A 26,908-nucleotide genomic window follows, 5' to 3' on the forward strand; every position below is an offset into this window, starting at 1 on the left:
AATCGACCTTGGCAGCAGTCGCAGTGTGATTGCGATCTTAGTTCGCCTGCGACTCACGTGAGAGCGCGGCGAACATTTTGCAGTCTGCTTCGCCCCTTCGGGCATCTCCGGACACCTTCGGGCAATCACCACCCCCCCCCCCCCCCTTCTTTGGCTGGGGGCAGTTGCTTCCTTTAATTAGGCGCCCCGACGCCATTTTCGGAGATTCGGCGGGCAGCATCTGATCTGTGCGGACCACGCGTCGCGATTAGCGAGATTCAATCTCTGTGTTCGTCCAAGACTCGACACTACGTCATGTAGTCGCCAACGTCAAGGCATAGAGGCTTCAATCTTCTAATTTTTAAATTTTGCTGCCCGCAATAGTTTTTTGCTAATCTAAATTATTTCATTATCTCTCAACATGACTACCGCGAACTTCCGTGCTGCGAGCTGCCTTCTCTGCTCCTGCAGCCAGACTACATGACTTCACCCCGCTGTTTTGGGTAAGTGGTCGTCATACCTCCCCTCTCCCCCCCTTTTTTTTGCCTTTCCCTGGGCATAGTCTTGCCCAGGCTTAGCCACCTGTTAACCAGTCTAAGTAATTTGGGACTATGGTTGCAGGCGGGGTACAAAATTAGCTGCAAGTTATCTCCAAAATTAGCTGCAAGTTATCTCAAAAATTAGCTCCAAGTTCAGCTTTGAAGTTTAGCTCCAAGTTTATCTCCAAAATTAGCTCCAAGTTCAGCTTCGAAGTTTAGCTCCAAGTTATCTCCAAAATTAGCTGCAAGTTATCTCCAAATTTATCTCCAAGTTTAACTCCAAGTTTAACTCCAAGTTTATCTACAAGTTTATCTACAAGTTTATCTCCAAGTTTATCTCCAAGTTTATCTCCAAGTTTATCTCCAAGTTCATCTCCAAGTTTATCTCCAAGTTAACACAAAATGATTTCTTCTGGACTTTAATCTGCCGAAACCTCCGGTGCCAGGACACAGGATATAATTAAATTTCATTTGAAAAGCAATGTAATTGTTTCTTTCTTTTGAGCCTGCGAGCTCACTTAAAACCAGTGTTAAGTTCAAGATGAATTATTGTTTTACTTTTATATGTATTTTGTTGCCCCGGGGCTCCCTCCTTTTTGTGATTAATATATTTTAATACATGTGTAATTAAAACATACAAAAAAACCTAAGTAAATTATTTTAGTAAAAGGGCAGTTATATAAATCAAACCACCAGTCTTGTTATTTCATTATTACTCATCCCGATCCACATAGCCTCCTAGAGTTGATAGGAGGTTATAAATAAAATTCTTTTGTACGACGTCTGGGCACCTCTGTGATTATTGTTGTTGTTGTTTTGTTTTCTGGGCTGACGCTTCCAAGGCCTTAATTTAATTATTCATTTTTGAGTGTTTACCTGCAGCCCAGCGTTCGTTACAATTTGACCAACAAACTTTAGCTGCAGGTTCATTACATAAAAATATGTTGAAAATTTATATACTATATATGGCTTAAAGTTCTTCCTAAACTGATTTACATCTTTGAAGTTGCAGGTGAATTGGTAGTTTGTTGCAAATAATAAACTGTTTATGATGAAACGCCACACATCTGCGTAATGTCTAATTAAACAAATGGAAATAATTTAGGATAACACCCTTGTAAAGAAAAAGATTACCTTGTTGTACTACCCTATACCCCACCCTTTTCTCAAAATACTTATATAAAATTTAGAACGAAATACTTTGATGCCTGGTAGATATGCAATACTCACAACACTCAGTTTAAACAGCTCCTAAAATCAGGGACACTGATTGTTAAGCGCTGTATATATGCAAATGAAGGTATTTCAAAGAAAATATTGAACAAATAATTTAACTAAAACAACTGCAGACATAACTTAAAGCACATAAACGTAATTGCTGAACAAACCATACACGTCATCAAACACTAGAAAAGAAAAAAAATGTGGTGGATGTGAAGAAATATTTTGTCACAAAATATAACTGGTTAGTTAAAGGTTGTTTAACCTTCGGTTCTATAGTTCACAAATTTAGCAATTAAAATCTGAAGATAGCATTTTAAATATGGAAGTCGGGCAGCACGCTGAACAACTGCCTGCACTTTCATCAACATAAACACAACCCTAAGTGCTTCACTACTATGGTACACGTATGGGTTCTAGCGGTTCTGGGGCATGGTGACTTCCAGAATTGGAATGCATTCATCACACTTTATATGCTAAATTTTTTGAACTGTGGTACCAAAAGCAAAATATCCTTTAATTAACAAGTTCTTTCTGTTTTAAGAAAAAAAAATTCCCCTGTATGATTTATTCAGCATTAACATTTACATGCTTTAAGTTACCTCTGGAGTTGTTTTGGTTTAATTTTTAATTCAATGGTATCTTTGAAATACCTTCATGTGTATACTCCTCATTTAACAATCAGTTACCCCTGATTTTAGGGAATGTTTCAAACAGTGTGTTGTGAGTGTTATATATCTGCCAGGGATCAAAGTATTTCATTCTAAATTAGACCTATATATAAGTTTTTTGAGGAAATGGTGGGGTATAGGTGACCTTTCTCATTACTTTTAACATGCAGATTAATAATATCACATTATTCCTCTGCATCACAAACCTTTAATGGGAAATAAGGGTGTTACCTAAATTTTACTTCAGCAACAATATTTGCAGTGTTTGTAGTACTTTGGGCAATTATATATTACCCAGATGTTTGGTGTTTCAAATACATAGTTTCTTTATTATTTTCAATAAACAACTGGTTCAGTTGCAACTTCAAAGTCTTGGAAAACACTTTAGACCTTGTGTTTGATATATATATATATATATATATATATATATATATATATATATATATATATATATATATATATATACACACATATATACATATACATACATATATATATATATAAACATACTATGATTTTTAAGTTTTGTTTTTAAGTTTGTTTTGTTGCCAACATTAAAGACGAATTATTCACTTAGGATAAAAGTTTTTATTTAGTTGCATTTAAAAAAAAAATAGTTTTTTTTTAACGGTCTTTTTTTTATTATTACTTCGTAAGCAACAAAAGCAGATCACAAATTATATAACAAGTCCAGATGATATTCGAAAAAATCAATGTAGCTCATCGCTCCATTAAAAAAAAATTAAAATCCCTTTGTTTTACTTTTAACAACGGTACCAATACCCCGCGGAAAATATTCCAGGAGGGTGATGTTCACCATGGGCCGATACCGAAGACTGGGATCAAATTTATAGCTAATCATCCGAAAACCAATTTTAAAAAAAAAGTTAACTTTGCCCTGGCCCTGACCATCAGGCATGAAATTAGTTATTCACAACTTTTACATTGTTTAATGGCGAGCTGCCGACGACGTGATCGCATATGGCAACAATCGAGCGACAACTAACTGAACAACGAAGTTGTCTTCCCTTACAAAGGTGAAAAAAAGGGGGAGGCAAACCCGTGTCAACTGACCAATCACAATACAGAAAGAGATACATGACTATATAAGGAGAAATACTGAAAAACATTTTCCTCAAAGTCTGGAAAGACACATCACACCACCTCAAGGCTCGCTCTGATCGGTTGGCGAGGTAGCACCTTGAGAAAGTTCTAGTTCATTGTCGTGCAGTCGTGCGCCCATGCGCTGGGTTTTCCCACTAATTTGAGGCGTGATAATAACTTACTGGTGACAGTGTGTAGTGCCCAAGTCTTCCTTTTTTTAAAAAACCTTCTAGAATGTTCTAGAATGTTACAGTCTTACTGCCCAGAGGCTGCTTTAAAATTGCAAAAATTTAATTACTAGACATACTAATTTTAACTGACCAAACAAATTAGAGTGAAAAATAATAATAAAACACTATATTCAGCTTTATGTAAAACATAACCCTAAATAATAATAATATTAAAGCACAAGCAAGATGAATTAAATGCCTAAACATAATAGAAGAAACATGAATACAAAATAATTATAAAACATTAGGAAATCAATGACATAACATATTCAAATTTCAATTATTATTATTATTAGTAGCAGGAGGAAGGAATTATGCTATGTTACAATGTTACCAACTTATTTTGACAGGATGAACTTGCAGCTGAAATTTGTCTGTCAAATTCAGAATCATTGTGTATAGTGATCTTATACTGAACAATTTCATGCTTTAACTTAATATATTTTAATGTAATTTCCTTTACCTAACATACCTCCAGAGAGTAGTGTGTATATTGTTTATATGTAACAAATTTTATAAATTTAAATAAGACAGAAGGCTGGTGCTAAAATATAACACAAAGAATTTGTTTACTTATCTTTGATTTATTATGTGTCACAAATAAGTTTTATTTATGAATTTTTCTGTTAATGTAAGGGTAATGCCATTCAGTTCTGTGCTTAAAATTTTAAGAAACCTTGTGGTTAAACTGCGGAGGAAAACAACACACTATAAATAATGTAGTATTTTGATATCTTTGACATTTTATGTCTAGGAATCAAAATTGAATCTTATGTCTATAAAATCAATATTCAATAAAACTAAGAAGAATATGTATTTTAATGTTGAATTAAGAAGTTCAACTCATTTTGAAAGAAACATTGCTTTATCCTGTTTTAAGAATATAGTACACAGCACACTAGCAGCCAAGGAGGGTGGCGTGTTAGGCAGAGCAAGACAGACTGCTTTGCTCAGTAACGTACGATGAGTCAGGATGTGGCAGTGGTATACGCTGGCAGACTGTGTGGCTTACAGCTCATGAAGGGAGGAGTTGACAGCCAGTGCTCAGTGGAGCTTCATCTCTCCTGAAGCAACCAGCACTGTGCTCACTTCACCGACATTTTCAAAGGTAAAAACCTAATCCATCAATCTTGATAACTTCCCCAATTTTCCCTGTTATGTCAGTTTCTAATGACCTTGGTGACAAAAGATAAATCATGTATGTTTCATTTCTAAATAAAGAATTACTGCACGAGTTGACAGCAGCAGGAATGAAGTCGGTGCACCTCTACTGCTGGGTCAATGAGACTAATGCAATCATTGCTGAAACTATTTAAAACAAAAAAAAATCGCTTTCGGCACAGCTTACAAGCGTAGGTAGATTTCAAAGTACCTATTTTTTCTTCTGGAAATGTTTTGGAGACTTCTATAAACTCCTGGAACATTTTAACAACTTAATGTACATAACAACCTATATGTTCACCAATATGTTTTAACTTAATGCATCCAGCATTGAATGTCTTAACAAAAATCATATTATGCCTACTAACGTAGTTATGCAATTATTTTTGTCAACAAAACACTATTTTTCATTCCTTGCACTAATACATGTCTGTATAAAAATTTTGTGGACAAAGGTTTAAGGTATAGTGCGACAACAAGAAAAAGAACCTGCGCAGATCTCACTGCCAGCAGACGGTCACATGATGAGCGCATCAGGAAGTGGAGGGAGTTAGTAATGGAGCCGCTGTCTGGCTGATAACACTTTCGCGCTCGGCTGTCTCGCAGTTCGTATTACACGAACCAACCTACGTAATGGCTTCTACGTCAGGATTTAAATCACATATTAAATCTGGCACGCCAGTGCATGGACAAGCTCGTGAGATTGTTTACAATATTGCAACACATCTCAGTAAACAAAAACAGTTGTATAAATTGACGTACAATGTCGCTGAAACAACAAGTACTGCAGCAGGTGTCTCAGTATCAACAGTTAGACGAATTCTAGCAGAAGGTAAGGCGAAATTACAGAGCAAAACCAGTTTAGCTTTTTCGACACCGACGGGTAAGAAAACAGAGCATAGGAAAATAATCGAAGTAGACGATTTTACATGTGGTGCCGTGCGGAGAAAAATTCACGAATTTTATACAGTAAGGAAATCGGTTCCAACATTAAATAAGTTGACTAAGGCTTTGCAAGAAGACAACGTTTTGAATTGTAGCAGGGAATACTTGCGAAAGTTGTTGAATAGGTTAGGGTTTCGCTGGAGAAAGTGTCAATTGAAGAGAAAGATTTTGATTGAAAAGCCAGAAATAGCTGCTTGGAGAGGGCGCTATCTTGAACAAATGCGTGAGTTACGTGAGGCTGGCAGAACCATAGTTTATGTTGACGAAACTTATGTTCATGCTACACACAGCGTAAGTTCTTGGCAGTCAAATACGGAAATAGGCATCACAGAATCCATTGGGAAAGGTCCAAGATTAATTATTGTTCATACGGGTGGAGAAGAAGGCTTTATTCCGAATGCTTCACTTATTTTTAAGTCAGAACAAAAATCTGGAGACTACCACGATGATATGAATTTTGAAAACTTTTCAATGTGGGTGAAAAGTAACTTACTGCCAAATTTACCTGAAAAATGTGTTGTAGTTCTGGACAACGCCAGTTATCATAATGCACAGCTAAACAAAAAACCTAAAGCATCATCCTTAAAACAAGACATCCAAAACTGGCTAGCAAAAAAAATATTTCATTCTCTTTAACAATGACCAAAGCGAGTCTTCTTCCTTTAGTAAAATATACGCCAGTAAAGAAACAATTTAAAATAGATGCATTAATCACGGAATGTGGCCATGATGTCATTCGCCTGCCTCCATACCATGCTGATTTGAATCCGATTGAGCTGGTATGGGCAGACATCAAAAACAAAATTCGGGGAAGGAATCTCATCATCACTAGATGATAAAAGAAAATTGTGTGAGGAATTGTTCAGCAGCTATTCTGTGGACAAATGGAAAGAGTGTTGCAAGCATGTGAAAAATATTGAAGTGGACTATGTTAACAGTGACAGGAGAATTGACATTGAAATTGATAAAATAATAATAAATGTCGGATGTTCAAGTGAGACGGACACTGCAAGCGATACAGACAGTGAGGAAAGCAGTCTTTGTAATTCGGAATAGGTGAGTATGTTAATTGTGGGCTAGCTTTTTTTCCTTGTCTATGAAATGGTTATTTTCTATGCCTGTTTCAATGTTTTGAAGCAGTACTTACATTTTAAATGGATTCTAAACCACTTCGGTATAATCTTTGCGCAAATATAATTTTTTTAACTTCCTACGCAATAAATCAGACTCTGTGAATCTAAGTTTTTTTAGCCATGCATTTGAATGAGCCTTTAAATTTATATATATAAAGTTCTAAATGTTTGTGATTTAAAAGATGAATCTTCAATCAAAACACCATCATAAAACTAAACATCAAAATGGGAAAAACAATAACAATAATGCTATGCCATGAGGGACATAGACTTCAATCTGGAAAACTAATTTAAAAATTCTCAATCGCAATTTAGTTGTCACTGTGGTCAAATGATGAAATGAAATGCGTAAGTACGCCGTTGGTGTTCATGTAAGACGGGCTCAGGCGTGACGGGTTGGTTTGCCACCCCTCCTTTCCCATCGTGTTAGGGGAAGTCTGTGGATGCACAGAGGAAAATCTGAGAATGCTCTTTTGTTCATTGTCCCATTAATATTAAGATGGTTATTAATAAATAATGATGAATTTGATACTAAGGAAGTTATATAGTTATATTTGTTTTTACGGTAATAGTTTATTTTATCAAAAATTGTTGAAGCCAAAAGATTCAGATCAAGTTTAGGAATTTTACAATAAATTATAATGGATTTTATAGTATATCTATTAAAAAAAGTACTTTTTTTTTAACTTGCTTTTATTAGCTTTACTAGTAACTATATAATCATATCTTGTAAGTTGATTTTAACCTATTTCTATGTCATATTAATTTGAAACTTTGCTAGTATATGTAATCCTGATGACAATACAATAATTTCATTGACTTTGACCTAAAGAGAGTGAAGAGGGGAGGGGGGGAAATAAGGGGCATACAGGCAAAAAACCACTACTTTCATGATATGGACAATAACCATGCTTTTTGTATATCCATGAGTCCAGGGCATGGTAGGAAATTTGCCCAAAGTCAACTGCCCACTTCAAGGCAAAGGGGAAAAGTGGAGAGGAGGGGCCCAAAACCCCAATTTTCAAAAATTTGGGGTCCTCAACCTTCCCTCCCCCCAATTGGGAATAGGTCATTATCGCCCAATATTTTGCAAGTCAGACAATTAAAGTAAGTTAATTTTGACATGATTCTGGGGCTTCAAGCACCATCGGGTCTCCTAGGGGGGAGGGGGGCTCTGAAAATTGTATTTGTAGTGCAATTCGAGGAATTACAAATAATATAACTAAGTTGTAACTATTTATTTATTTATTTTATTTATTTATTTGTAACTGTAACATGCCAACTAACAGGACAAAGCCTTTAATAATAGGCACACAATTAGACACAAATACACTCACAATAATAAACATAAATGAAAAACACAAAACAATACAATATAATACAATATAAAAACAAGACACATAACAAAAACAATATAACAAAATTCAAATGTTACAATTTAGACACCACAGAACTAAAACACACATGATCATTAAGAACTAAGGAAAATAATTAAAGTCTTTATCAAATTTATTAAAGTTGGTTATTAGCCTAAAGATAAGATCATTATTAATGTTAACTGTACATAAAGTGGAAGTTAAACGACTATTAAAAGGAGGTACTCTTAAACCGGTGTTGTCAAGTATATATTTATAGTTCAATTTGTTAGTATAACAGTTTTTAATGAAAATAGAGTCAAGTAATTCTCTTCGACTTGAGAGAGATATCAGATTGGGTAGAGGAAGATGTTTTTGATTAATAATATTTATTAATTTATTCTGTATGTTTTCGATTTTCATATTATCGCACATATTGATGTTGTTCCAAATTACTGAGCAGTATTCTAGTTTTGACCTAATTAATGCTAAATAAAGAGAGAGGATAGAATCAGTTTTTGTAGCATAACATGTGGCAAATTTAATTAAATCTAAAGTTCTTCGGGAACTAGAAATTAAATGTTCAACATGTTGGTGAAAGAACAATTTAGAATCTAGAATGATGCCTAAATCTTTAAGAGAAGAGGATTTCTGAATTAAGGTGTTGCCTAGTTTATAATAATATTGATAGGAAGGTATTTTCTAGTAAAGGATATTATTTTTGTTTTGCTTTTGTTGAGGGTCACAAGATTTGCTTTACACCAATTATTAATTTCATTAATGTCAGATTGTAATAATAAACAGTCATTAAAAGAGAAAATTTTTCTACTTATTTTTAGATCATCTGCAAATAGAGTGCCAGAAGAATAATTCAGAATTTGAGTAATGTCATCAATAAATATGTTAAAAAGTAAAGGAGACAAGGTACCACCTTGAGGAACTCCAGAACTAGCTATAAAATTTGAAGAATTGGAGTTTTTGATAGATACAAAAAAAAATTTATTTTTAAGGTAGCTAGAAAACCAATTAACATAATTGTCACTAAGACCGAAATTATGTAACTTGCCTAATAGTAATGAATGGTTTACAGTATCGAAAGCTTTAGCAAGATCAAAGTAGCAGGCATCTACCTGACCCCTGCTAATGACTTCATTAAAAATAGGATTAAGGAAAGTAATTAGATTGGTGGCTGTGGTCATTCCTGATCTAAAGCCATGTTGATTACTAGATAAACAATTTTTTAGTTGGAAATTAGTGATTTTAAAAACTATTTTTTCGTAAATTTTAGAGAGACTATTTAATAGTGATATTGGTCTATAGTTAACCACATTTAATTTGCTTCCGTTTTTATGAATTGGAATGACTTTTGCAATTTTCCATTTATTAGGAAAAACTTGGGTTCTTAAACTAGTATTAAATAAATGTTTTAATAGGGGTACTAATAAATGTGAACAGCCTTTCAGAATAAAATTAGGAATCCCGTCGGGTCCTATAGACATTGAGGGTTTTAGAGCCCTTATGCCCCAAAGCACAAGGCTGTCAGACACAGAGGGAACAGATATTGTATCAAGGAATGAATTTAAGGTGGGAACTTGGTAATTGACATTAGAGGACACATAAACACTTGAAAAGTATTCAGCAAATACATTAGTCAACACCGCTGGATCACTAGATACGACATCATTAACTTTTAACGAATGCTGTTCATGATAACCATTTTTTAATCATTTGACATAGCACCAAAACTTCTTAAGGTTGTTCTTGATATTATTGTTAGTGGTTCTGGTCCAATTTATTTTATCACGCTTGATAAGATATTTAGTTTGTTTTCGAAAGAATGAAAATTTAGTATAATAGTACATATTTTTGTTTCTTATGTAAAGTTAGTGAAAATGTTTCTTGGATTTTAAAGCTTGAATTAAGTCTTTTTAAACCAAACAGGGTATTTAGATGGTTTGCTAATGAACACGGTGATGAATTCATTAATATTGTGACATATACAAGTATATTTTATTTATTAGTTTTTCTTCAACAGAAAAAGTTCTTAGCAATGGCGTATGTCCAAAAACTTACATCAAGTCATATACAAGTAGTTAATTGATCAACAAGATAGTTAACATCAGTAGATTCATAGAAATTTGACCAATCATAGTTTTTAACAGCATTGTAAAGACCAATATAGTCACCATTTATATAGGACCTAGAGACTCTAGTAGAACTGACCACATAAGGAATGCTGTCAGATATTATTTTTATAATTAAGGCAGGATGATATGGGTCTTCAGTAACGAGTGCTTCATCCGCATGAGATACTGAACATTGCGAGATGTTTGTAAAACAGAGATCTAAGAGGTTTTTAGATGTTAGGATTGTGTTATACTGAGATAGACCAAGACTAGATATAAAGTTTATAAGATATTGTGCATTAGTCTTCATGTGCGTGTGCACGATGTTGGTAGTTAGATTATTGGTCCAATCAACACCTGGGACATTAAAATCACCAAGTAGCACTAACTCATCTTGATAAGCAGCCAGTTTATCTTCTAAAGTCTCAAAATAAGATGAATAAATATTTGGAGATGTTTGGGGTGGTAAATATATATTGCCAATTATAAAGGATTTATTCTGAGTCATTTTAACTTTTAACCAAACAGATTCAATTCCGGGGTAGTCCAGGTTAAAAATAGGCTGAATAGAAGTGAATTTAAATTTATTGACTAATATCAAAACACCGCATCTGTAGATTGAGTATTGATCCGTGAAGTAGTGGGAATTATATATAGTCAACTATCTCGTTTGCATGAACAGAAGGATCAAAACGAATAACAAACAGTGCTTTTGTTCTTCTCGGAACAGGCTTGGCGACCGTTTTAAGGGTGGGAATATTCCTTATTCCCACTTGCATCGGTGTTTTCTTTCTCTCCGGCTCACACTTGGATTCTGTATTCACATTCATTTTGGATTTTCGTGCATTTTGCACAACGGTGAAGCCATCAGAGTCAGCATGTTGGTTGGTGTGCTTGTTTATGGTGACATCACTTTTTTCTCGCTGAGTCGGAAGTAGGTCACTGGACGGACGCCCATTACCTGAGACGCTCTGTGTTGCTAAACGTTCAGTTTTTTTGTCACACGAAGACTTCATTAATGCCTAACTATAAGATATCTCACTTTTATTTATTACAATCAAACTTTCTTTTATTGAGAAAAGTTCTTGTTTAATCACAGCCGTTTCAGAGCGGGAGTCGATAAGCAGACACTTAAGTTGAGCATTTTATTTTTGAAGAACATCAGCCTTATTGCAAAGTAGTTCAACCTTTTTAATTAAATCATCGAGTTTATGAGCATCTGGCTTCATTATTTGGTTTGGTTATCTCCAACGTGGGTAGTTCCTGAGTTGCACTAGTACTGGAACCAGATTTCTTGGTCGGCGATCTAAACACTTCCGTGTTGACGACCTGCACTGACTTTAAAGAGAGAGGTTCATTATGGGGTAAAATCCCCGGAAATCAGGTTGATCTAAGATGGAAGAATTAATATTTGACACCAACAGACGATGTCAAACCAAAACAGATCAAGATAACCGACGATAAACGAGGAGCACGCGCGCACACACATCCGTCGGCTATAGTCTCCCGGCCGCTACTGGTAATCAAATCTTAAAATTTTATTTTAACCTACTTCTAATTGTCACATCGATTTGAAATTTTGCAATCTGGATGACAATACAATAATTTCATGACTACAACCTGAACAGATAAGGGGGTAGGGTCATTTGGGCAAAAAACCACAATTTTTGAGCTACGGGCAATAACCACGCATTTTGTGTATCCATAAGGCCAGGTCATAGTGGCAAAATTTCCCGGGGGTAGGCTGCCCTGCTTCATCCCCCTCCCAGGTCAACCCCCCCAAAATTTCGAACATTTCAAAAATAGATTCCGTTTACATTTGGATTGTTTCATGAGTGGTTACTTAACTTGATGTAAGCTTTTGGACATACGCCATTGCTAAGCACATGTATGTCTGTAGAAGAAAACTACAAAAAAACCAAAAGACTAAAAACACAAATTAAGCAAAAATTGCTGTTGTCAACAGTATATATATATACACCACATAATATTCCATAACAGGAATATGGTTACTTACCCCAATTTTTCAAAATTGAGGAAAACTGAAGTCAGTTGATTATGACGTGCTGCCCGAAGTCTTCAGGCACCATCCGACCCCCTTGGATGAGTCCTTGGAGGGAGAGGAAACAATTTCCTCCACAATTTTCGGGACTCTGAAAATAGATTTAGTGGTGCATTTCGAGGAGTATTTCGAAGTGGGATGTTGGTGGGTCAAACCCCACCCCCTTCTCACTCACAGGGAATAGGTCCTGGCCATTTTTAACAAAATTATCTTTTTCTCAAAAATATTGGTAACTGGGTCACTCTTTTGGAGAAACATATCACAAAATTTATACATATAATATTGACTTTCAGTATTATTATAGAGTAATATTGTTTTCCATATAACAATAATCAGTCTATGAGTATCATATGCTCTATGTAATATATACTTATAACCGTGCTTCTGATGACACAAATTGATTCTGTGGTGCATTTTGAGGAATTCATAAAAAAATTCAATGAAATATAAACCAAAAATTAAAAAAAATTATATTTTAAAAAACAAAAAAAAACAAGCCCTCTATGTTATATGAACTTAAAAAGTAAAACAATAATCTTTAAATTTAAGTAATTTGTTCCAAACTCTGTATAATGTAATTTTTTAATAAGCTTAAAAGAAGAATAAATAATAAACAAAAAAATTCATTTTAATTTAAAAAAAGCATGGGGTGCTTGATATCAGTTGTCTTATATTTTCTAACATTAATGTCTATTTATTAGGTTAGAAGCATTAAGAAAATGAAAGAAGAGTGGTATCAGGTATCTTAAATATTCTAAACAAATGGCTATTCTTTAGGACAGAATCACTATTAAGGTTTGGAACATGGAGAGTAACTCTGTTAAAAATAACTTGAATTTACTGTTTGGAGAGTACATGCTAACCTAAAAAAAAAATTTACCAAAAAAATTACTACAGTTTATAAGTTAGGTACCAAACAAAACACAAGGCCAAATGAAACTGTACTAAGTGTAAACTCCCAGGAAAATATGGAATAATAATGATATCTGAATTTTTCTTTCCTATCCATATCAAATAAACATTACCTGTTAAGTGTAGCTACTGTTTTTTATGTGAAAAAAATAACAGATGCAATTTACAAAAAATATGCAAATATACAACTACAAATGTACGTGTAAATGTTACCAACTTACATATTTAATACATTTAAAAAAAAAAGTCAACCATGCCAAAGTAAAACTATGTTTCAGGTATCATTGTTAATAAATAAACCATTACAAAGGTATATGCACATATGCGCCCTACAAAATCACTAGCTCCATTAGATATTAACTATCCAGGAGAACCAGCAGACACAATGTTACTTGACAGGGTGAGCTGTGGGCGAGAGACGACACGGCTGAAAACACTCCCTCCACAAGACATGGGCCAGCGAGCACGGCATGGATCACGCTTTGTCACACGCCACTCCCGTGTTTACCAGTGACCACCTGGCCTCCATCGTCTCACCTGCCACATCCCACTATTGATTACCTGCGCGCGTCCAAGGACACCTGCTGCACGCTCATTAAGCATTCGGGGGCCAGACCATCATCTCCATGGTGACCACGTGTTATTGATGCAGATGGCACAGACCCACCACTCACATTCTCACTCTAACGCACTCAGACATCACGCAACGACACAACAGTCCAATTAGAGGAACAGACTACAGTTATGTATAAACTACGGGAGCGCATCGTTTGGCCTAAAATATTTGGCCAAAAACTGTTTCAGAACATTCACTTGGCCTAAACGTTTTTTACCTAGTCATTAGGCCTAAAGATGTTTGGCCTAAAACCATTTGGCATAAATTTGTTTGGCCTAAAGTCATTTGACCTAAAATAGTTTTACCTAAATTCGTTTGGCATAAAGTTATTTGGCCTAAAGTCATTTGACCTAAAATTGTTTGACATAAAGTCGCTTGGCCTAAAATAATTTTGTGACACTTATTTGACCTAAAGACGTTTGACCTAAACGTATTTGGCCTAAAGTCATTTGACCTTAAATTATTTCCTCTAAAGTCGTTTGGCATAAATAATTTGGCTTGAAGTTATTTGGCCTAAAACTGTTTTTAGAATAATTAACTCTGATCTTTTAACAGGTACTTCTAGCAAATAGTAGAATGTTTTAGTTAATTACAGCTATGCTATATGTTGAGCTGTAGCGTTTATAGAACAATAATTTACAACCCTTTATTTAGACATACATACATTTCTAAAATGCACACACATTTGCAGTTTACAAGATTATTATAGCTGTAAATTGCAAATTTGCTCACTAATATAAAACTTGTTTTGTGTTTGTAAAAAAAAAAAAAAACAATTTAAGTGATAGGATATTGGTAGAGATGATGGAAAATAGCATTTATAAATCAGACTCATAGCATTATGATTTGAATTAAAGAATATATGTAAACTACTATAATTTATTATACTAAACAATAAATTAAACAAAAAGCAATTTATTTAACAAACAGTTGAGTCAGCTTTGGAAGGCCCTTTTTTTTTTTCACAAATTCTTTGTTATTTTTAAGTACTATCCTACACTGTGTTTACATAGATTATTATTGTTTTGGTTACAAGAAAACACAAATTAATGTGAAATTACTAGTGCGTGAATAAAATACATTTCCAATAAATCTAAAAGAAATTATTTTCGAGATGCTTTGGGTTAAATTATAGCTCATAATGTTTGCAGTTAATTATTGAACTGTCATTTAGACGAGACTTTTATTATGCTTATCTGTTGTCTTTTATTCTTCCAATTATTGATGTTACAGTGTGTGCACAACAGAACATTTGGATTACTGACATAAAGTAACAAGATATATTTTCTGTGCCCTACAGTTGATAATGGCAACATGTATTTTAACAACCGCAACTGATGAAACCTATGTGTCGCTTAGAAAGTAGCGCCAGTTTGTTCTCCATGTCACAACTGATTCCCATTTACTTGTTAAATAATTTGTCGAGCTAAGCAAATAGTGCATGCACTCGGTATGACGAAAAATTGAAATACACAAAAAAATACTGGATGAGTGAAAGTTTTTTTTTACAAGTTGGTGCATCTCACTTGGAAAAAAGTTGGCTACAATTACTGACTTTGTATTGGAAAATGTTTTTGATATCTACAAAAAATTTTTGCAGCAAGTCATTTTTGTGTGGCAATCAAATTTTTCTGCTTTAAAGCCTGATTGGAGCATTTTATAGCTAATTAGCAGAACCCGGTAGATATGGTTCTGCCAGTGTAAGATAGAAGTTGATGTGCTCCAGCGCCATCTAGTTGATACGCTACTAAACTTGACAGGATCACCCGCTGGACCAAACCAGAGATCGCCAGATGGTGACTTAAGATAGTTTCCGTGTTGTTTATTGATGTTATGTTTACAGTTGGTGTTATGTATTCAGTTAGGTACTGGATACTGATACTGATACTGATACTGTTAGTTCTTTATTAGGGAAATTTACCTATCACCTAAGTAAAATATAGTTAAACAAGTCTTACTCATGTTATTTATTAATTTATTCTGGTTCACTCAACTCAAACCACACAATTGTGATAAGGACAGAATGACAAGACACTCACATAAGACATGTGGTGCACATTATTGGACTTTTCCAGGGACGGGGTATTTATTAAACGAATTAACCAGAAAATAAAATAATCATTCACTAATTTCGCTTATTAAAATAACCGCCAAAGAAGCAATATGTAAATAACAAGCAAACAAAAAACTTGCGAACCGAAAAGTTCATCAGTGTTTAATCCGCTAAACTTATTTTAAGTTTTCTAGCCATGTTGAATGTTCGAAGAGTGTGGTAGATCGATAGAGATAGAGAGAGCTAAATGTGCAAGCACTTCCTTTTACCAGAAATAAAGTTACTTTCTACCAAATGACCAAAAATTATTTGACCTAAAATAATTTTTGGAAACTTATTTGACATAAAATTATTTGGCCTAAAGCCATTTGACATAAATTTGTTTGGCCTAGTCATTTGACCTAAAATTATTTCGCCTAAAGTCGTTTGGCATAAAGATATTTGGCCTAAAGTAATTTGACCTAATATTGTTTGGCATAAAGTCACATGGCCTAAAAATATTTAGCCTAATTTTAGGCCAAATTATTTTAGGCCTACTGGCGGGTACCCTAAACTACAACTTGATGCATTCATTAAGATTTTATGATTTATTCAAAAACAAATAATTTTCACCAGCGGTACTACCTACTGAAATTTACTTATATTTATCAAAATTAAGTATTTACACATAAATGGTGTATCGGTTGATGTCACAGTTTGAATTTAAAAATGAAAATGTCATGGTAATGTTTTCATTAAGCATAATTGAATTTCCATAAAAACTCATTTATTTGCAATTATTTACGTATAACCTTCAAAGAATAATATTCATAATCAAATATCAAATAACACTAAACATGAATTTATTGTACAGTAATAAAATCAATTAACTAAAAAAAATTTTTACATTTAAATATGTTTATAGTATCAATTTATAATAAATAGTATCCTACTTTCATTGAAAATTAAAACCCTTAAATATGTATAATACAGCAAAATATAATTTCATAAAATAAGTTTTATTTGACAGAATTAGTAAAAAAAAACATAGCAAAGCTACAAATATAAATTAAGTTTTATTCAGGGTTAGCAAAAAGATTAAAATAAATACTAAAAATAATCCTGAATGGATACCAGGGACTGGAAGTAACGCGCTACTAGTAACGACGTTATTTGTAACAGTTACTTTTTATGGTAACGATCGTGGTAACGCAATATATTAAGTTTTCAGTAACTGTAACTGTAACTGAATTACATTTTTCCGCCTTAAAGTAACGATAATTGTCGTTACTTCTTGCGTTACATTTTTTAAATGTATTTCTTATTGAACGAACGATTTGTTGATTTTTTCAATCCCAGAACGAAAATCCCGACAAGCATATTATTTGCGATGGTATTTCTTGTACTTGTAAAACTGCTGTTGGCTAGCCTGCGCTCATATTTTGATTGTCATTTATTTAATATTTGCGACATGCGGGTTTACTGCTGTTCTGTTTAATTAATTAACCTACCCTATGAACCTACCTGTGCACATGCGCGAAAGCAATGACAGAATCTAATGAAGCGAGAAGCCGAGAAAGCAGTCCAGAACTTTCGTTGCCGTGGCCTTCATATTCTAATTATTTCGAAGTTCGGTCGAGTGATCAAAATAACCTTATTTGTGAAGTGCTTGTTGTGTGGTGCTGCGAACAATAAGATGATCCGAACGAACGAACATTTCATTATTTTGTAGTGTAAACTAATTACTCAATGTAATTTAAGACCTAATTTAAAATTTTTCAGTTTAAATAAACATATATCTTTACTAATCACAATATGTTTTATTAGCTTTTAATTATAACAATATTACATATCACATTTTTAGTTTTTCACAAAGTAACTGTTAAAGTAACTTACAGTTACTTTTCTCAGAACTGTAACTGTAACTGGTTTATTTTCAGTAGTGTAACTTGTAGTTGTAACAGGGTCACATTTCCAATGGGGTATTTGTAACTGTAACTGAGTTAATTTTTAAAAGTAACTTTCCGGTCCCTGATGGATACATTGACACACTTTAAAATAAATGGTAACTATTTTCTTTACATACAAAAAAAAATAGGTTGCTTGTAAAATTATTGTTAGTTTAGTTTCACAAAATTGTTGGTAAGTTTTCTGATCTGTGTTAGCTTAACTATATTACTCAAGGAAGTCAAAATGAGCAGTTAGTTTAGAGTGGTGGTAGAGGCTGCTGGAAGGGGCAGGAATGGGAGAGTAGTGGTTAATGGAAGGGGCATAAATGGGAGGGTAGAGGCTGCTGGAAGGGGCAGGAGTGGGAGGGTATAGGATGTTGGAAGGAGCAGGGAAGGGAGGGTAGAGACTGCTGTCAGGGGCAAGAATGGGAGAGAAGGCCAAATGATACTAGCACCTGGAGACACAGGAAAAGAAGTGAACAATGCAACTCACAACGAAGATGAAGGAAATGTTGGAGGAAGACAGCTGGGTGGTTGAGGCACACACAAGTGCAAAGTAAAATGTGAATAGGCCAGCAAAGGCGAGTGATGCCAAGAGATGCTGCATGAGGGACTCATAGGCACTTCAATGGATATACTACAGAAATTTATCAAAGAAGAGGGTAAAGATGCTGAGCAATCCTCCATATACTGGGCTATGGAGGCTAAAGACCAAGGAGAAGAAATTATTGACAGGAAATTTTTTTAAATGTATCAACAATTTTATAAGAAACGAAAAAACACATTGGAGACACTGGGGAAGTAATCTGTCATGATGCATGACAAAGAACCACTTGGGTATTTGCCTGGAACAAGCTCTAGAAAAAATGTAAAATTGAAATCAGTATGGCTTGACAAGGATTGAGGCCTGGTGCATATTACAAAGGGGAATCAGTCATGCTAGGAGTTTAGGAAGAGAGGCCCAGGATACTGAAGTGGAAGGTCAGCTGAATGACCAGGGGTTTTTAAGTAGGTAAGACGAATCACATGGACACAAGCACACTAATTGCATTTTTTTATAAGGCAGCACAAAAGAAGCTATTGTTGGTGAAAGAGGAATTAGAGGAAATGGGGTGACATTTAATGTAAGGGTACCTACATTTCCGTAATATGCATGTACACCTTTACAGAAAATTTGCTTTGTTTACATCGTGAAAACATATTTTTTGGACGCTAATTTTGTTTTCAAAACCTTGTTAAATATGTTTTAATATATTAAAGAGAAATTTTGACATTTATATAACCTCATGTTATGTAAAAATATGAACTATGGTATTGTTTGACTTTCGGGATCACAGCATGTGATTGGTTGCCGTCTGGGCGGGCGGCGTTTCAAGTGTTCGTTTGAATATTATAATTTGGTCCATATACGGAAGCAGCTAAGGTAGACCCGATTGTAGTTCACTAATATTGCACATACAAAGGATGCCTTTGATTTTTTTTATTAATTGATACACTCTGATAACTGGCTAAGCACTAAATTAATGTAAAGTTTAAACCTATTTGAGCTACAAGTCCTGAGTTAGCTTTAACTGCTGCACCAAATATAATGGAACTAGTCCGGCAGATTATTTGTTTAGAAAACCCTGAGAAATTTTGAAAATATCCAAATATTAATGAAATTTGAATTCTAAACTCACCTAATATTTGTGTGACAAAACTTTTGTGTAGTGTGCCCATCGTACTGGCCACGCTAGATAGTACACTATGTAATTTGGTTTTTATTTGTGATATTGGAGTAATCATTATCTTTGTTCAGTGTCTTTCATAAATGTTATGCAATATTTTTTAAAGGAGTTGATGATTGAGTTGACCCAGCACTTCTCTTACAGGAGCAATCTGGTTATCAATAATTCTAAATATTTTCTTCAATATTATTTATATATTAAAGAGAACAATTTCTTGATTTTATTTTAACACATTATAAAGGAGAGAGGTGTATATTTTGTTATAGCAATACTGAGTAAGAGTAACCATACAATGAGTGGCATCATAAGTAGGGCCATTACAATCTGTTTTTGTAACTCAAATTTATTTATGTATTACCTGAAGAAAGAGCAATTACATTGGAAGTACCACTGAGCCCCAGTTGTTTATCCTGTGGTAAACATCTTAGATTAATGTGTGATGTACGGCAAGGCAGAGGCTGGAGGAAGAGTTGCAAAAGGACACCGGTGTACATCAATGTAGGACAAAAAAAAAAAAAGTGATTTTTAACCAAAAGAATAACAGAGGAACAATGTAATATTCACAGGACTGTAAGTGGGTACGATAAGTGTTTAGTTTTACGGCTAACAACAAGGTCTCATAGACTAACACGTTAAATTACAAGTCACGTACGAGTAGATGAGGAGGAGACTTAAAAGGTTATAAGTACATCCTTACTTGGAGTTGGCTTTGCAGGAGAAGCTGAGGTGGAGTGGTCGTGATCAGGGGTTGACAGACGGTGTGACTACCTACTGCTATGCGGGGTGTCAGAAGGTGGCAGCAATGTCATGAGAGGACATGCACTAGATAAATTAATAAGTATTATATCTATTACATGCACGAGTAGGCATTTAAACGTTGGAAGCATTTCTATTAATTTAATGGTTTATTTATTTTTTAAATAATAATTTTCTGCTTGGGAATGTTTTCTAAAACTGTTGGTTAAACGAAGAGATGTAAAGAATGGGCTTTCACAATAAGAGAGACCTAAATACATGCCAGCAACATTCTGTTAAAAGCAGATATTAAGGGGCCCGCCTCGTCAGGGGTGTATGTGTGTTAGTGAGGCGGGATGATAAGCGCGACGCTCGATGGTATTTCTAGCGCGGTATCGCCTCTAAGCTCAAGGCTCTGAACTGGCGCGCAGTCTGCTCGTCGTCAATTGATAACTGTGAAATTTGTGCGGTGACCGTATTTTTATATTACGGGGAAATGAAGATAAAGGTGTAATGCAAGCCCCTTAAGTGCTTTCAAAAATCTGTACCACTTGTTTTACACCTAAAAATTACTCTGAAAACATGCGTTTCAGCCATTTTAACGCTTCTAGAAATACAGTTTAAAAACATGATCTAAAATTAAAAGTACTTTTCGGGCCTCAGCGAACTCTTAAATGCTTTTCGTAAACATACCCCACTCGGATATCTTGAGTAGTTATGAAATCGCGTTGTTTTTCCTGAAGCTCTGCGCACCGTCTGTGTGACCAGGTAGGCGGGCCCCTTAAAGGACAACTTTTAATGAGAAATGCAGGCAGTCAATATGCCACTGTCTGCAAAGGTTAAGTTTGAGTACCAGTAATTAAAATTTACCAGAGCATAATTTTCAGATTTGTTTTAATTATATACTGAGCCAAATGTCTCAGCGGCTAGCAACACTTGTTAATTGATCTTGGTCTTCAGAACGCCACTGACAGCTGACACTCGTGACTGCCCGAATGAACATAACAAAAAGAACAATACTAATTGAAGGTCACACGAATGCTTCCCATGGTGATACATGCCTACGTAACAAATTTTCAACCAACGAGATGTTTAGAGGGGACAGTAAGTGATTTTGATTAAAGTATTTTACTATTAATAATATTAGCCACTTATGTAATTTCATAAAAGTTATTTTTAATGTTACGTACTATGAGTAAAAAATAAATTTAAAAATTCGATCTCAAGTTACATTAACAATTAATGTAACGGCTTAGTAGAATTCAATAATAATCAAAACAAGTTCTGGCAGCAGTTTTGAGATATCAAACAAACACAAAATAATTTGGGCCACTAAAAACCAAATTATTTTCATTTAACTCAATATAAATTTTGATCACACACGGTCATAATTTTACTATTTTATTGGTAAATATATTTCATTCAATTTACTTTTGATTTTAAAATCCACACAAATATTCATGCTAACTGCAACAAAACATTCTACACTGTTAACTTTTTTTTTCAGATTTTACAAAACTTATTTAATTTTTCACAAAGAACTCATCAACAAGTAGGACCATCTAATAGTGTATTTTTTACTTAAGACAGTAACTAGTAAAAAGGTGAATTTCTATAAGTTTATCCTATTTGCTAATGAATGAAGAAATATTTTACATCTCAAAATAAACTATTTTAGAAATATTTATTTAATGTCCTAGTTAGGGTCTCACGTCAGCAACAAGTAAGCTTTGTGGACACGCTCGTTGAAAACCAACTCCACAGCGACAATGACTAACTATGATAGTCATTTACTGAAAATTTAGAACAAGGTGTTTTGCAAGTGCAGCCAAGTTCATAAACAAAAATCAAACTGTGTGAAGAAAGTGCCAAGTAATTAACTATACACTAATTTAATTTTATTTGGGAGGTTGTGTGATACATGTAAGATTTTAACACATTTTACAGATTAAGTTTTTTTTTTTTTGGGATTATAACAAGCTGTCTCTAATAGTGCAGTATAAACTAGTATTTAGGTAGCTAATTATCATTTACCAAATCAATATGGCCTAGTTACAGAATTTTGAATTATGAGCCAATATAATATGCAGGCTCTACACATGTAAGGAGACCGAAAATGAATTATGTTTGTTATGTATTGTATATTCCTTAATGTTTGCAAGTGAAAATAATTTTGATATAAGAAAATTTAAATCAGAAGCTACGTGACTACCAATGCTTTGAGGCTGAAGCAATCAATTTCTAATGTTTTGGCATGCTTTTTTCCTTTTGAAGTGAATCAGGGGTAACAAAAGTTATTAACATTGACAATACAAGGTATGTTGAAGGGTCATAGTTGATGAAAAAGTGTATAGGTACTAAAAATACAATAACTGCAAAGGAGTGCTACACAGAGCATAGACACTGTTTGTTTTCAACCCGTTCCTGTGACTCCAACAGAAGCATTGGTAAAAGTGCTGTTCTGATAAATTTGTCCATAAAACAAATTCTACATGGTTATTATGGATTCTATAAATATATCTTAGTTATCCCTTCACAATAAGTTTTTGAAATGATTCTGCATTTTCAGAAATTTGTGTGTAGCAAGGACTAAAAAAAATCAAAGCTTTTGAGTTTTATTATTAGTAGTATTATTATATGTATATTAGTGAGTTAAAAACCTAAATAAAAAAAATAAAATAAATCTTTCTAGCTTTTTTAATTCTAGATTTTGCTATTATTTCCTGCTCTCAAAACATAATGTCAACAATCATGAAAGGCAGTACGAAAATAGGTAGTCATTCTGATATAAAAAAAAACTTAAATAATTAATAAATAAATTATAAAAATTTAAAATTTTTCCAAATCATTCTCTAAATGGAGGTTGTGATATTTCAAGCATTTTACCATCCAAAAAAATCTTAGGTTAGGTACATTAAAAAAAAGAGTAAAATTGTGAAAATGGTTGATATGTAATGTTTACTACATTTAAAATTAGTTTTGGGTTGAGTTCAAAAAATGATTACAGTATTTACTATTGGTTGGAAACAAAATAGGGGTAATGTATTACACCACGGAAGTTGGCCAATGATAACAAATTGAATTGCGTAATGAAGGAAAATATAGGTAGGTAGTATGTAATATTGGCAGCAGCAAAAGCCAAAATAGCTCAATGGAAAGAAAAGACCAGTGTTTACAAATGTGCTATAGCAAAATACAGTAAACCCAGATATAGTATTATTTAGGATTCCTGGGACGTAAAAATTTATCTAAAAATTAATAATTATGAGGGCTGTTTTTTTTTTCAAATCTGATAGGCTATTAAAAAAAAAAAATTTACATAACTTAATAATTTTATCACCAAAAGGCTTACTTATTTTCCTACATAATCGCCAAAACGGTTGAGGCATTTGTCATATTGCAACACAAGCTTCTCGATGCCTTCTTCAAAGAAACTAGCCACCAGTGAGGAGAGTTAGGCATGGACCTTCCTCTCCCTCACGATGCTGCTGTGAGACGAACAGACCGAATGATTAACCTATTTGTGTTTGTCTCGTAAGTATGTAGGGGTGGTAATGACATCAGAGCCACCATGTTGGGGACATCAATATTGGGTAATTTTCTCAAGTCTAGGCTTTTCTGTAAATAAACTATAAAAATTAGAGAAATAACTTTTTTGAACACTAAAGATGTTCCTCTATTTACCCTGTAAAAAGCGTTTCTTAAGCCCTACTAGTTTCTAAGAGATTACAGTTTTAGTTAACATTTGATAGACTATGCAGTGAAGCGGCCACCGCCATGTTGTGATTTTATTGTGTTGCTGATCGTGTTGATTTCCATATGTAAGAACGTTTATATTTTTACACGCTTTATATTAGCTTCACCTGTATATTTGTTTGTATGTTTGTAACCGACTCCTTTGGGTGCGATTTTGACCCATTTTAAACAACCAGATTTCATTCAAACTTTGTAGATTTATCAAGGACCAATGACAATACACTAATTTGATAAGATTATTCCATTATTCAATTTGCAAAATAAGATTTTTGTCAATTTATATATTTTCACAATATTTAGTAGGCTTTGTTTATATCGTGCCAAAGACAAACTGAATGAAAAGAGTTCGCACATTGTATAGAAAACCATTTCGCTGATGCCCGAACTCTTTTCTTTCAGTTTGTCTTTGGCACGATATAAACAAAGCCTACTAAATATTGTGACATTTAATTAAATGAAAAGTTAGAGTGGGTTATGATTATTGTGAACAATATACTTTCTTGAAGAAAATACTATCTATATTTGTAAAAATATGAAAAAAAAAAAAAACTTAAATAAGGGCTTTAAATGTTGTTTCTTTCGTTAAATAGAGAAACACAATTACGTCTTTGTTTCATTTTACCAATTAACCAAGAGTGAAACATTATTATAAAACAACATTTTCTGCAAATATTTCACGAAACATGGAAAAATTGAGGACTGATTTTGCTGTGAAACCAACAGCAGATGGGAAATCAAACACCATATGCATAACCTCAATAGCTACACCTGATGGGCAGATGTTTGAAATTCCACTCAAACACCAACCTGCAAATCTACACCAAGCAGTTACAAATACTCCAAACTATGCCAAGGTCAGTATATCATTAAATAAAAGACATCAAACATGGAAAAATGGATAAGTTTGACAGATGATATATCAAAAATATATTTGGATAGAGAGCAAATCTTACAGTTTAAGGATTTTTACCTGGAAGAAATTGAGGGGGGAAAAAACCTAGTGGATCAAATAAAAAATTGGAAAAACTGTTAGAAAAATTTCTTGAGGAAAAAAAAAAACTATATCTGAAACTCAAAATTTAGGGAAAATTGCAATAGATTTCATGATTGAGAAATTCACGGGCAGAAACTCAAATGCTTACCAGTGGATTAAAGATATCAACAAATAACGTGAATGTTTCCTAATCTAAGAAGACAAAAAGAAAATAGAAATTTTAAAACATTCCTTAGAATACTCCAGTGTAGTTTGGTACAACTGCATGCAAATGAAACTTACAGTGGAATCGGACTGGAACAAATGGGAGAAAATTTTTTGTGAGACATTTGCAAACAAAGGATGGTCACCCATCAGATATGCTGACTTAGAATAAACATCAATGACTTCCCGAATATATTGATTTTCATAGCAGGATATTGAAATTATTGAGTACTGTAGTTGTTCAACACGCTATATTGGATATATATTTTAGAAGCAGCCAATTACTTAAATTCACTTTAATAGTAAAGTCATGTAGAAAATAAAAAATTGAGCCACATCTAGAGACACTTCTGAGATAAAACAATATTTATCGATTTTATTTTAACTGCAGCCAATATCTATTCAAAATCTACTTAAATAGTAAATTGATGTAACTACTTTCAAGTTTTTTTACATTGTAATAAAATTTATTTCATACGTCGATAAAGTAGTACCACTTTAAATAATAAATAAACCAAACTAAAAAGTAGAAAATAAATAATAGTTTCAAAAAACTACAAAACTCGCTTAATATATAGAAAACCAAATTAAAAAATAGAAAATAAATTTTTAAATTTGAATTAAGAATAGTGTAAAAATTTTTAATAAATATAAATTAATAACAGTGTATATAAGAAAAAAAAGTATTTTATTTAAAAAAAAAAGTGTGGTGTGCATGGTGTCAATAGTTATAAATATTTTATTGACATATATGAGTAGAAGGATTATCATTTCGATAATATCTTAAAAAGGACCCCAGGGTCCCTTCACAGGGATTTTTTTTTAGAAGTATGGAGGTGTGAATGCGAAGCTCCGACTTGATATGTGCGAAAGCAAGTAACATGTAGTTTAAAAGGAATTATCATTGTGTGTATCAAACGTAAAAATTCCTTTTATACATCAGGATACGTGCTGTCGCGCATAAATAGTAGATGCTTCGCACCTCCATACTGCTAAAAAAGTTGACACTTGGGTTTAAATGCACAGTAGAGACTCGCGTAATTTTTTTAAGTTATGTTTTATTTTATATTGTGTTACAATATCAAAATCAAAAATATACATGTTCATATGTATGAAAAACCCCAGGATCAGCAACGCAACTAAAGCACAATATGGCTTTACTGCATAGGCTATCAAATGTGAACTACAAACTGTAATTTCTTAGAAACTGGTAGTAATTAAGAAACACTGTTTATTAGGTACTATATAGAAAAACGTCTTTAGTAGAAACATTAAAATGTCATTATATATAGGTGTGTGTGTGTGTATATACATTATATGTGTGTATATATATACATATATGTGTGTGTGTATATATGTATGTATACATATATACATACATATAGCATTGCTTCTGATTTTAAACTTGGTAATCATTATTATCTTGAAGTCAGTTTGTGTTAGAGATTTGGGTGTCT

At 33.5% G+C, this 26,908-nt stretch overlaps 1 protein-coding gene across 19 annotated transcripts in view; it reads right to left on the reverse strand.

Annotated features, from left to right (window-relative positions):
- The window catches only part of LOC134527213 (serine/threonine-protein kinase dyf-5), a 407,519-nt gene that overhangs the window by 373,669 nt on the left and 6,942 nt on the right, over positions 1–26,908 (reverse strand). For 16 of the 19 annotated variants that reach the window (XM_063359689.1, XM_063359690.1, XM_063359694.1 and 13 more), the window contains one exon: positions 12,482–12,617. The gene's annotated coding sequence lies outside the window, so the exon portion shown is untranslated. Of the gene's footprint in view, positions 1–12,481; positions 12,618–13,659; positions 14,783–23,849; positions 24,609–26,908 lie in introns of those variants that run through there. The other 3 variants (XM_063359686.1, XM_063359697.1, XM_063359702.1) reach the window with 3 other exon arrangements.

This window comes from Bacillus rossius, chromosome 1 (genome assembly GCF_032445375.1).
Source record: "Bacillus rossius redtenbacheri isolate Brsri chromosome 1, Brsri_v3, whole genome shotgun sequence".
Lineage (NCBI taxonomy): Eukaryota > Metazoa > Arthropoda > Insecta > Phasmatodea > Bacillidae > Bacillus > Bacillus rossius.